The sequence below is a fragment of the Lethenteron reissneri genome, unplaced genomic scaffold (assembly GCF_015708825.2).
Source record: "Lethenteron reissneri isolate LAM-NWPU_2019-01 unplaced genomic scaffold, ASM1570882v1 scaffold_1630, whole genome shotgun sequence".
NCBI classification, from domain to species: Eukaryota; Metazoa; Chordata; class Hyperoartia; order Petromyzontiformes; family Petromyzontidae; genus Lethenteron; species Lethenteron reissneri.
Genome location: NW_026891367.1, coordinates 2017247 through 2027865, shown reverse-complemented (window position 1 = coordinate 2027865; position 10619 = coordinate 2017247). Strand labels below are relative to the sequence as shown.

The 10619-nt window shown below is 54.2% G+C and overlaps 1 long non-coding RNA gene across 1 annotated transcript; it reads left to right on the top strand.

The window, feature by feature from the left end:
• Nucleotides 1–53: 53 nt before the first annotated feature.
• Nucleotides 54–10036, top strand: LOC133362820 (uncharacterized). Its single transcript, XR_009757536.1, has 3 exons — nt 54–124; nt 4595–4729; nt 9916–10036. It is a non-coding gene; the product is annotated as an uncharacterized LOC133362820 (long non-coding RNA).
• The last annotated feature ends 583 nt before the right edge of the window (nt 10037–10619 follow it).

The window sequence follows — 10619 nt, the reverse complement described above, 5'->3', positions numbered from 1 at the left end:
CAGACTCAGCACTGAGACCCACAGACTCAGCACTGAGACCCACAGACTCAGCACTTCAACAACGCCAGGTCCTTCTACCGCCTCGACCGCACCTGGCTCAGCGGACTCGTCTTCATGCTCGCCGGTAAACCACGAGGGGGGGCAGTGGTGGTGGTGGTAGTGCTGCTGAGACATCTCTCTGGGGAGATCCACAGACTCAACACTGCCACAGACACAGCCATGAGAGGCGTAGACTCAGCGCTGAGACCCACAGACTCAGCGCTGAGATCCGTAGACTCAACGTTGAGATCCATCAGAATCAGTGCTGAGATCTGTAGACTCAGCGCTGAGATCTGTAGACTCAACACTGAGAACCACAGACTCAGCGTTGAGATCCGTAGACTCAGCGCTGAGATCCATCAGAATCAGCGCTGAGATCTGTAGACTCAACACTGAGACCCACAGACTCAACACTGAGACCCACAGACTCAACACTGAGAGCCGTAGACTCAACACTGAGACCCACAGACTCAACACTGAGACCCACAGACTCAACACTGAGAGCCGTAGACTCAACACTGAGACCCACAGACTCAACACTGAGACCCACAGACTCAGCACTGAGACCCACAGACTCAGCACTGAGACCCACAGACTCAGCACTGAGATTCACAGACTCAGCACTGAGACCCACAAACTCAGCACTGAGACCCACAGACTCAACACTGAGACCCACAGACTCAACACTGAGACCCACAGACTCAACACTGAGACCCACAGACTCAACACTGAGACCCACAGACTCAACACTGAGACCCACAGACTCAGCACTGAGACCCACAGACTCAGCACTGAGACCCACAGACTCAACACTGAGACCCACAGACTCAACACTGAGACCCACAGACTCAACACTGAGACCCACAGACTCGACACTGAGACCCACAGACACAGCGCTGAAACCCACAGACTCAACACTGAGACCCACAGACTCAACACTGAGACCCACAGACTCAGCACTGAGACCCACAGACTCAACACTGAGACCCACAGACTCAACACTGAGACCCACAGACTCAACACTGAGACCCACAGACACAGCGCTGAAACCCACAGACTCAACACTGAGACCCACAGACTCAACACTGAGACCCACAGACTCAGCACTGAGACCCACAGACTCAACACTGAGACCCACAGACTCAGCACTGAGACCCACAGACTCAGCACTGAGACCCACAGACTCAACACTGAGACCCACAGACTCAACACTGAGACCCACAGACTCAACTGAGACCCACAGACTCAACACTGAGACCCACAGACAGCGCTGAAACCCACAGACTCAACACTGAGACCCACAGACTCAACACTGAGACCCACAGACTCAGCACTGAGACCCACAGACTCAACACTGAGACCCACAGACTCAACACTGAGACCCACAGACTCAACACTGAGACCCACAGACACAGCGCTGAAACCCACAGACTCAACACTGAGACCCACAGACTCAACACTGAGACCCACAGACTCAGCACTGAGACCCAGACTCACACTGAGACCCACAGACTCAACACTGAGACCCACAGACTCAACACGAGACCACAGACTCAGCACTGAGACCCACAGACTCAGCACTGAGACCCACAGACTTAACACTGAGACCCACAGACTCAGCACTGAGACCCACAGACTCAGCACTGAGACCCACAGACACAGCACTGAGGCCCAGAGACTCAACACTGAGACCCACAGACTCAACACTGAGACCCACAGACTCAGCACTGAGACCCACAGACTCAGCACTGAGACCCACAGACTTAACACTGAGACCCACAGACTAACACTGAGACCCACAGACTCAGCACTGAGACCACAGACTCAGCACTGAGACCCACAGACTCAACACTGAGACCCACAGACTCAACACTGAGACCCACAGACTCAGCACTGAGACCCACAGACTCAGCACTGAGACCCACAGACTTAACACTGAGACCCACAGACTCAACACTGAGACCCACAGACTCAACACTGAGACCCACAGACTCAGCACTGAGACCCACAGACTCAGCACTGAGACCCAGAGACTCAACACTGAGATCCACAGACTCAGCACTGAGACTCACAGACTCAGCACTGAAACCCACAGACTCAACACTGAGACCCATAGACTCAGCGCTGAGACCCACAGACTCAGCACTGAGACCCACAGACGAAGCATTGAGACCCACAGACTCAACGCTGAGACCCACAAACTCAACACTGAGACCCACAAACTCAACACTGAGACCCACAAACTCAGCACTGAGACCCACAGACTCAGCACTGTCACCCACAGACTCAACACTGCACCATAGACTCAACACTGCCACCCATAGACTCAACACTGCACCATAGACTCAACACTGCACCATAGACTCAACACTGCATAGACTCAACACTGAGACCCATAGACTCAACACTGCCCCATAGACTCAACACTGCACCATAGACTCAACACTGCACCATAGACTCAACACTGCACCATAGACTCAACACTGCACCACAGACTCAACACTGAGACCCACAGACTCAACACTGAGACCCACAGACTCAACACTGAGACCCACAGACTCAGCACTGAGACCCACAGACTCAGCACTGAGACCCACAGACTCAACACTGAGACCCACAGACTCAACACTGAGACCCACAGACTCAACACTGAGACCCACAGACTCAACACTGAGACCCACAGACACAGCGCTGAAACCCACAGACTCAACACTGAGACCCACAGACTCAACACTGAGACCCACAGACTCAGCACTGAGACCCACAGACTCAACACTGAGACCCACAGACTCAACACTGAGACCCACAGACTCAACACTGAGACCCACAGACACAGCGCTGAAACCCACAGACTCAACACTGAGACCCACAGACTCAACACTGAGACCCACAGACTCAGCACTGAGACCCACAGACTCAACACTGAGACCCACAGACTCAACACTGAGACCCACAGACTCAACACTGAGACCCACAGACTCAGCACTGAGACCCACAGACTCAGCATGAGGACCCACCGACTCAACACTGAGACCACATGACTCAGCCACTGAGACCCAGAGCCTCAGCACTGAGCCCTCACCCAGATCCGCACTGAGGCCCCACAGACTCAACACTGAGACCCATAGACTCAGCACTGAGACCCACAGACTCAGCATTGAGACCCACAGACTCAACACTGAGACCCACAAACTCAACACTGAGACCCACAAACTCAGCACTGAGACCCACAGACTCAGCACTGTCACCCACAGACTCAACACTGCACCATAGACTCAACACTGCCACCCATAGACTCAACACTGCACCATAGACTCAACACTGCACCATAGACTCAACACTGCACCATAGACTCAACACTGCAATATAGACTCAACACTGAGACCCATAGACTCAACACTGCCCCATAGACTCAACACTGCACCATAGACTCAACACTGCACCACAGACTCAACACTGAGACCCACAGACTCAACACTGCACCAAAGACTCAACACTGCACCATAGACTCAACACTGCACCATAGACTCAACACTGCACCATAGACTCAACACTGCACCATAGACTCAACACTGCACCACAGACTCAACACTGAGACCCACAGACTCAACACTGCCCCATAGACTCAACACTGCTCATAGACTCAACACTGAGACCCATAGACTCAACACTGCCCCATAGACTCAACACTGCACCACAGACTCAACACTGAGACCCACAGACTCAACACTGAAACCCACAGACTCAACACTGAGACCCATAGACTCAGCGCTGAGACCCACAGACTCAGCACTGAGACCCACAGACTCAACATTGAGACCCACAGACTCAACGCTGAGACCCACAAACTCAGCACTGAGACCCACAGACTCAGCACTGTCACCCACAGACTCAACACTGCACCATAGACTCAACACTGCACCATAGACTCAACACTGCCACCCATAGACTCAACACTGCACCATAGACTCAACACTGCACCATAGACTCAACACTGCACCATAGACTCAACACTGCAATATAGACTCAACCCTGAGACCCATAGACTCAACACTGCCCCATAGACTCAACACTGCCCATAGACTCAACACTGAGACCCACAGACTCAGCACTGAAACCCACAGACTCAACACTGAGACCCATAGACTCAGCGCTGAGACCCACAGACTCAGCACTGAGACCCACAGACTCAACATTGAGACCCACAGACTCAACGCTGAGACCCACAAACTCAGCACTGAGACCCACAGACTCAGCACTGTCACCCACAGACTCAACACTGCACCATAGACTCAACACTGCACCGTAGACTCAACACTGCACCAAAGACTCAACACTGCACCACAGACTCAACACTGCACCATAGACTCAACACTGCACCATAGACTCAACACTGCACCGTAGACTCAACACTGCACCAAAGACTCAACACTGCACCACAGACTCAACACTGCACCAAAGACTCAACACTGCCCATAGACTCACCTCTCCCCTCCCCCCTCCTCCCTCCCGCCCCCCCCCCCTCTCCCCCCTCCCCCCTCCCCATCCCCCCCAGCCCTGCTGGTGGCTCTGGCCTTGGCCGTCTATTCTGCGAGTGCCGCCAACGTCCATGCTAAGCGCTTCACCGACTGGAGGTTCTCATGGTCGTACTTCATCAGCTGGGCCGCGCTAATGCTCACCTTCATGGCGGGTAAATCACGTACTCACTCACTCACTCACCAACTCACTCACTCACCAGCTCACTCACTCACTCACCAGCTCACTCACTCACCAGCTCACTCATTCACTCACCCACTCACCCACTCACTCACTCACTCACCAACTCACTCACTCACTCAGCCACTCACTCACCAGCTCACTCACCAACTCACTCACTCACCTTCATGGCGGGTAAACCACGTACTCACTCACTCACTCACCCACTCACTCACTCACTCACCCACTCACTCACTCACCAACTCACTCACTCACCTTCATGGCGGGTAAACCACGTAAACTATGTACTCACTCACTCACTCTCCTATTCACTCACTCACTCAGCCACTCACTCACTCAGCCACTTACTCACTCACCCACTCACTCACCCACTCACTCACTCACCCTTCATGGCGGGTGAGACACTCACTCACCAGCTCACCAGCTCACTCACTCACTCACCCACTCATTCACTCACCCACTCACTCACCCACTCACTCACCACTCACTCACCTTCATGGCGGGTAAACCACGTACTCACTCACTCACCCACTCACTCACCAGCTCACTCACTCACTCACCCACTCACTCACTCACCCCACTCACTCACCCACTCACTCACCAACTCACTCACTCACCTTCATGGCGGGTAAACCACGTACTCACTCAATCACCAGCTCACTCACTCACCCACTAACTCACCAGCTCACTAGCTCACTCACCAGCTCACTCACTCACCCACTCACCACTCACTCACCAAATCACTCACTCACCCACTCACCACTCACTCACCAGCTCACTCACCCCACTCACCCACTCACTCACTCACCAACCACTCACTCACCCACTCACTCACTCACCAACTCACTCACTCACTCACCCACTCACTCACTCCACTCAGCCACTCCATCAGCAACTCATCCACGCACCCATCACCCACTCACTCACCCACTCACTCACTCACCTTCATGGCGGGTGAGACACTCCACTCACTCACTCACCAGCTCGCTCACCAGCTCACCCACTCACTCACTCACCCATGACTCACCCACTCACTCACCCACTCACTCACTCACCTTCATGGCGGTAAACCACGTACTCACTCACTCACCCACTCACTCACCAGCTCACAATCACCACTCACTCACCCACTCACTCACTCACCCACTCACTCACTCACCCACTCACTCACCCACTCACTCACCAACCACTCACTCACCTTCATGGCGGGTAAACCACGTACTCACTCACTCACCAGCTCACTCACTCACTCACTCACCTACTCGCTCACCAGTCATAGCTCACTCCCAGCTCACTCACTCACCACTCACTCACCACCCCTCACTCACCAACTCATCACTCACCACTCACCACTCACTCCACCAGCTCACTCACACTCATACCAAACTCACTCACTCACCCACTCACCACTCACTCACCAGCTCACTCACCCACTCACCCATCACTCACTCACCAACTCACTCACTCACCACCACTCACCACACTCACCTACTCACTCACCAACTCCACTCACTCACCCACTCACCACTCACTCACTCACTCACCTTCATGGCGGGTAAACCACGTACTCACTCACTCACCCACTCACTCACCAGCTCACTCACCCACTCACTACCACTCACTCACTCACACCCTCCACTCACTCACTCACTCACTCACCCACTCACTCACTCACCTTCATGGCGGGTAAACCACGTACTCACTCACTCACCCACTCCACTCACTCACTCACCAGCTCACCACTCACTCACCCACTTCACTCACTCACCCACTCACTCACCCACTCACCCACTCACTCACTCACTCACCAACTCACTCACTCACCAGCTCACTCACTCACCCACTCACCACTCACTCACCAGTTCACTCACCTTCATGGCAGATAAGACACTCACTCACCAGCTCACTCACCAGCTCACTCACCAGCTCACCACTCACTCACCTTCATGGCGGGTAAACCACTCACTCACCCACTCACCCCACTCACTCACTCACCCACTCACTCACTCACCCAGTCACTCACTCACCCACTCACTCACTCACTCACCCACTCACTCACTCACTCACCCACTCACTCACTCACTCACCCACTCACTCACTCACCTCACCTCACCCACTCACTCACTCACACACCAACCTCACTCACTCACCTTCATGGCGGGTGAGACAACTCACCAGTTCACTCACCAGCTCACTCACTCACTAGCTCACTCACTCACCACCTCACTCACTCACCAGCTCACTCACTCACTCACCAACTCACTCACTCACCAGCTCACTCACCAGCTCACTCACTCACTAGCTCACTCACTCACAATCACTACTCACTCACTCACCAGCTCACTCACTCACTCACCAACTCACTCACTCACGAGCTCACTCACTCACTCACCTGCTCACTCACTCACCAGCTCACTCATTCACTCAGCCACTCACTCACCAGCTGACTCACTCACCAGCTCACTCACTCACCAGCTCACTCACTCAGCCACTCACTCACTCACCTTCATGGCGGGTGAGAAACTTACTCACCAGCTCACTCACGCACTCACCAGCTCACTCACCCACTCACTCACTCACTCACCTTCATAGCGGGTGAGATGCTCACTCACCAGCTCACTCAATCACCAGCTCACTCACCAACTCACTCACTCACCCACTCACTCACCCACTCACAGACACACTCACTCACTCATTCACTCACTCACTGACCCACTCACTCCCCACCCACTCACTCACTCACCCACTCACTCACCCACTCACTCACTCACCCACTCACTCACCCCACTCACTGACACACTCACTCACTCATTCACTCACCTCACTGACCCACTCACCCACCCACCCACTCACTCTCCCACCCACCCACCCACTCACCCACTCACTCACTCACCCACTCACTCACCCACTCACCCACTCACTCACTCACCCACTCACTCACCCACTCACCCACTCACTCACTCACCCACTCACCCACCCTCACTCACTCACTCACTCACTCACCCACTCACCCACTCACTCACCCACTCACCCACTCACTTCACCCACTCACTCACCCACTCACTCACCACACTCACCCCACTCACTCACCCCACTCACTCACTCACCCACTCACCCACCCACCCACTCACCCACTCACTCACCCACTCACCCACTCATTCACCCACTCACCCACTCACTCAGCCACTCACCTGCTCACTCACTCACCCACCCACTCACCCACTCACTGACACACTCACTCATTCACTCACCTCACTGACCCACACACTCACCCACTCACCCCACCCACCCACCCACTCACTCTATCACTCACCCACCCACCCACTCACCCACTCACCCACCCACTCACCCACCCACTCACTCACCCACTCACTCACCCACTCACCCACTCCTCACCCACCCACTCACCACCCACCCACCCACTCACTCACCCACCCACCACCCACTCACTCACCCACCCACCCACCCACCCACCCACTCACTCACCCACTCACTGACACTCTCACTCACTCATTCACTCACTCACTCACCACTCACCCACTCACTCACCCACCCACTCACTCACCCACCCACCCACTCACCCACCCACCCACTCACTCACCCACCCACACACCCACCCACCCACCCACTCACTCACCCAAAACTCACTCACTCACCCACTCACTCACCCACTCACCCACTCACTCACCCACCCCACCCACCCCACCCACTCACTCACCCACCCACCCACCCACTCACACACCCACCCACCCACTCACTCACTCACTCACCCACACCCACCCACACCCACTCACTCACCCACCCACCCACCCACCCACCCACCCACTCACTCACCCACTCACCCACCCACCACCCACCACCCACCCACCACCTACCCACCCACTCACTCACTCACACCCCCACTCACCCACTCACTCACCACGCACTCACTCACCCACCCACCCACTCACCCACCCACCCACCCACTCACTCATCACCCACCCACCCACCCATCACTCACCCACCCACTCACTCACCACTCACTCACCCACCCACTCACTCACCCACTCACCACCCACCCACTCACCCACCCACCCATCACTCACTCACCACCCCCACAAACTCAGTCACCCTCACCCACCACACTCACCCACTCACTCACCCACCCACCCACCCACTCACCCACTCACCACTCACTCACCCACTCACCCACTCACTCACCCACTCACCCACCCCCACCCACCCATCACCCACTCACTCACCCACTCACCCACGCATCACTCACTCACCACCCACCCACTCACTCACCCACCCACTCACTCACCCACTCACTCACTCACTCACCCACTCACTCACCCACTCACTCACCCACTCACTCACTCACTCACCCACTCACTCACCCACGCACTTGCCCCTACAGCCCTGCTGGAGGCTACCTGGGCGACATAAGTATCGTCATCTTTGTGTGTGCGTGTGTCTCTTTGTCTCTCTGTGTGTGTGTCTGAGTGCATGTGTCTCTGTGTGTTTGTGTCTTTGTCTCTCTGTGTGTGTCGGAGTGCATGTGTCTGTGTGTGTGTGTCTTGTCTATCTGTGTGGTCTGAGTGCATGTGTCTGTGTGTGTGTCTCTTTGTCTGGGTGTGTGTGTGTCCTGAGTGCATGTGTCTCTGTGTGTTTGTGTCTTTGTCTCTCTGTGTGTGTCTGAGTGCATGTGTCTGTGTGTGTGTCTTTGTCTATCTATGTGTGTCTGAGTGCATGTCTCTGTGTGTGTGTGTCTCTCTGTGTGTGTGTCTGAGTGCATGTGTCTCTGTGTGTTGTGTCTTTGTCTCTCTGCGTGTGTCTGAGAGCATGTGGTGTGTGTGTGTGTGTGTTGGTGCATGTTCTGTGTGTGTGTGTCTCTGTTGTGTGTGTCTGAGTGCATGTGTCTCTGTGTGTTTGTGTCTTTGTCTCTCCTGCGTGTGTCGAGAGCATGTGTGTGTGTGTGTGTGTCTGTGTGTGTGTGTCGGAGTGCATGTCTCTGTGTGTGTGTGTCTATGCGTCTCTATGTGTGTGTGTGTCCTGAAGTGCATGTGTCTGTGTGTGTGTCTATTGTGTGTCTGTCTGGGTGCAGTGTGCTGTGTGTGTGTGTGTCTGAGTGCATGTGTGTGTGTGTCTCTTTGTCTCTCTGTGTGTGTCTGAGTGCAGGGATGTTGTCCATGTGCTCGTACAAGCCAAAGGTCTCTAGGAGACATTGACCCGCAGTAACCTCGACGACTTTCTCTCTCCCACTTAGACACGGGGAGAGACACAGAGACACACACAGAGACACACACACAGACACACACACATAGAGAGACACACACACATAGACACCAGACACACACACACACCGAGACATCACACACACAGAGACACACACACCGACACACACACAGAGACACACACACACAGACACAGATAGACAGACACACAGACACGCACACACACACACACACACAGACACACAGACACACACACAGACACACACAAAGACACGCACACAGACACACACACACATAGACACACACACATAGACACACACATAGACACACACAAAGACACACACACAGACACACACACAGACACACACACAGACACACACACACAGACATAGACACACACACACAGACACACACACAGACACACACACACACATAGACACACACAAATAGACAGACACACACACAGACACACACACAAACAGACACACACAAAGACACGAGTGTTTTATCTTAGTTGGAAAGTCTCGCTTACGGCTTTAATCGGTGTGCATTCATCTCGTGGGGTACACTTTTAAATTGTTCCTTCTGTGGTACACTTTGGAAATGTGCCTCTGGGATGCACTTTGCAACAACAACAACAATTTGTAT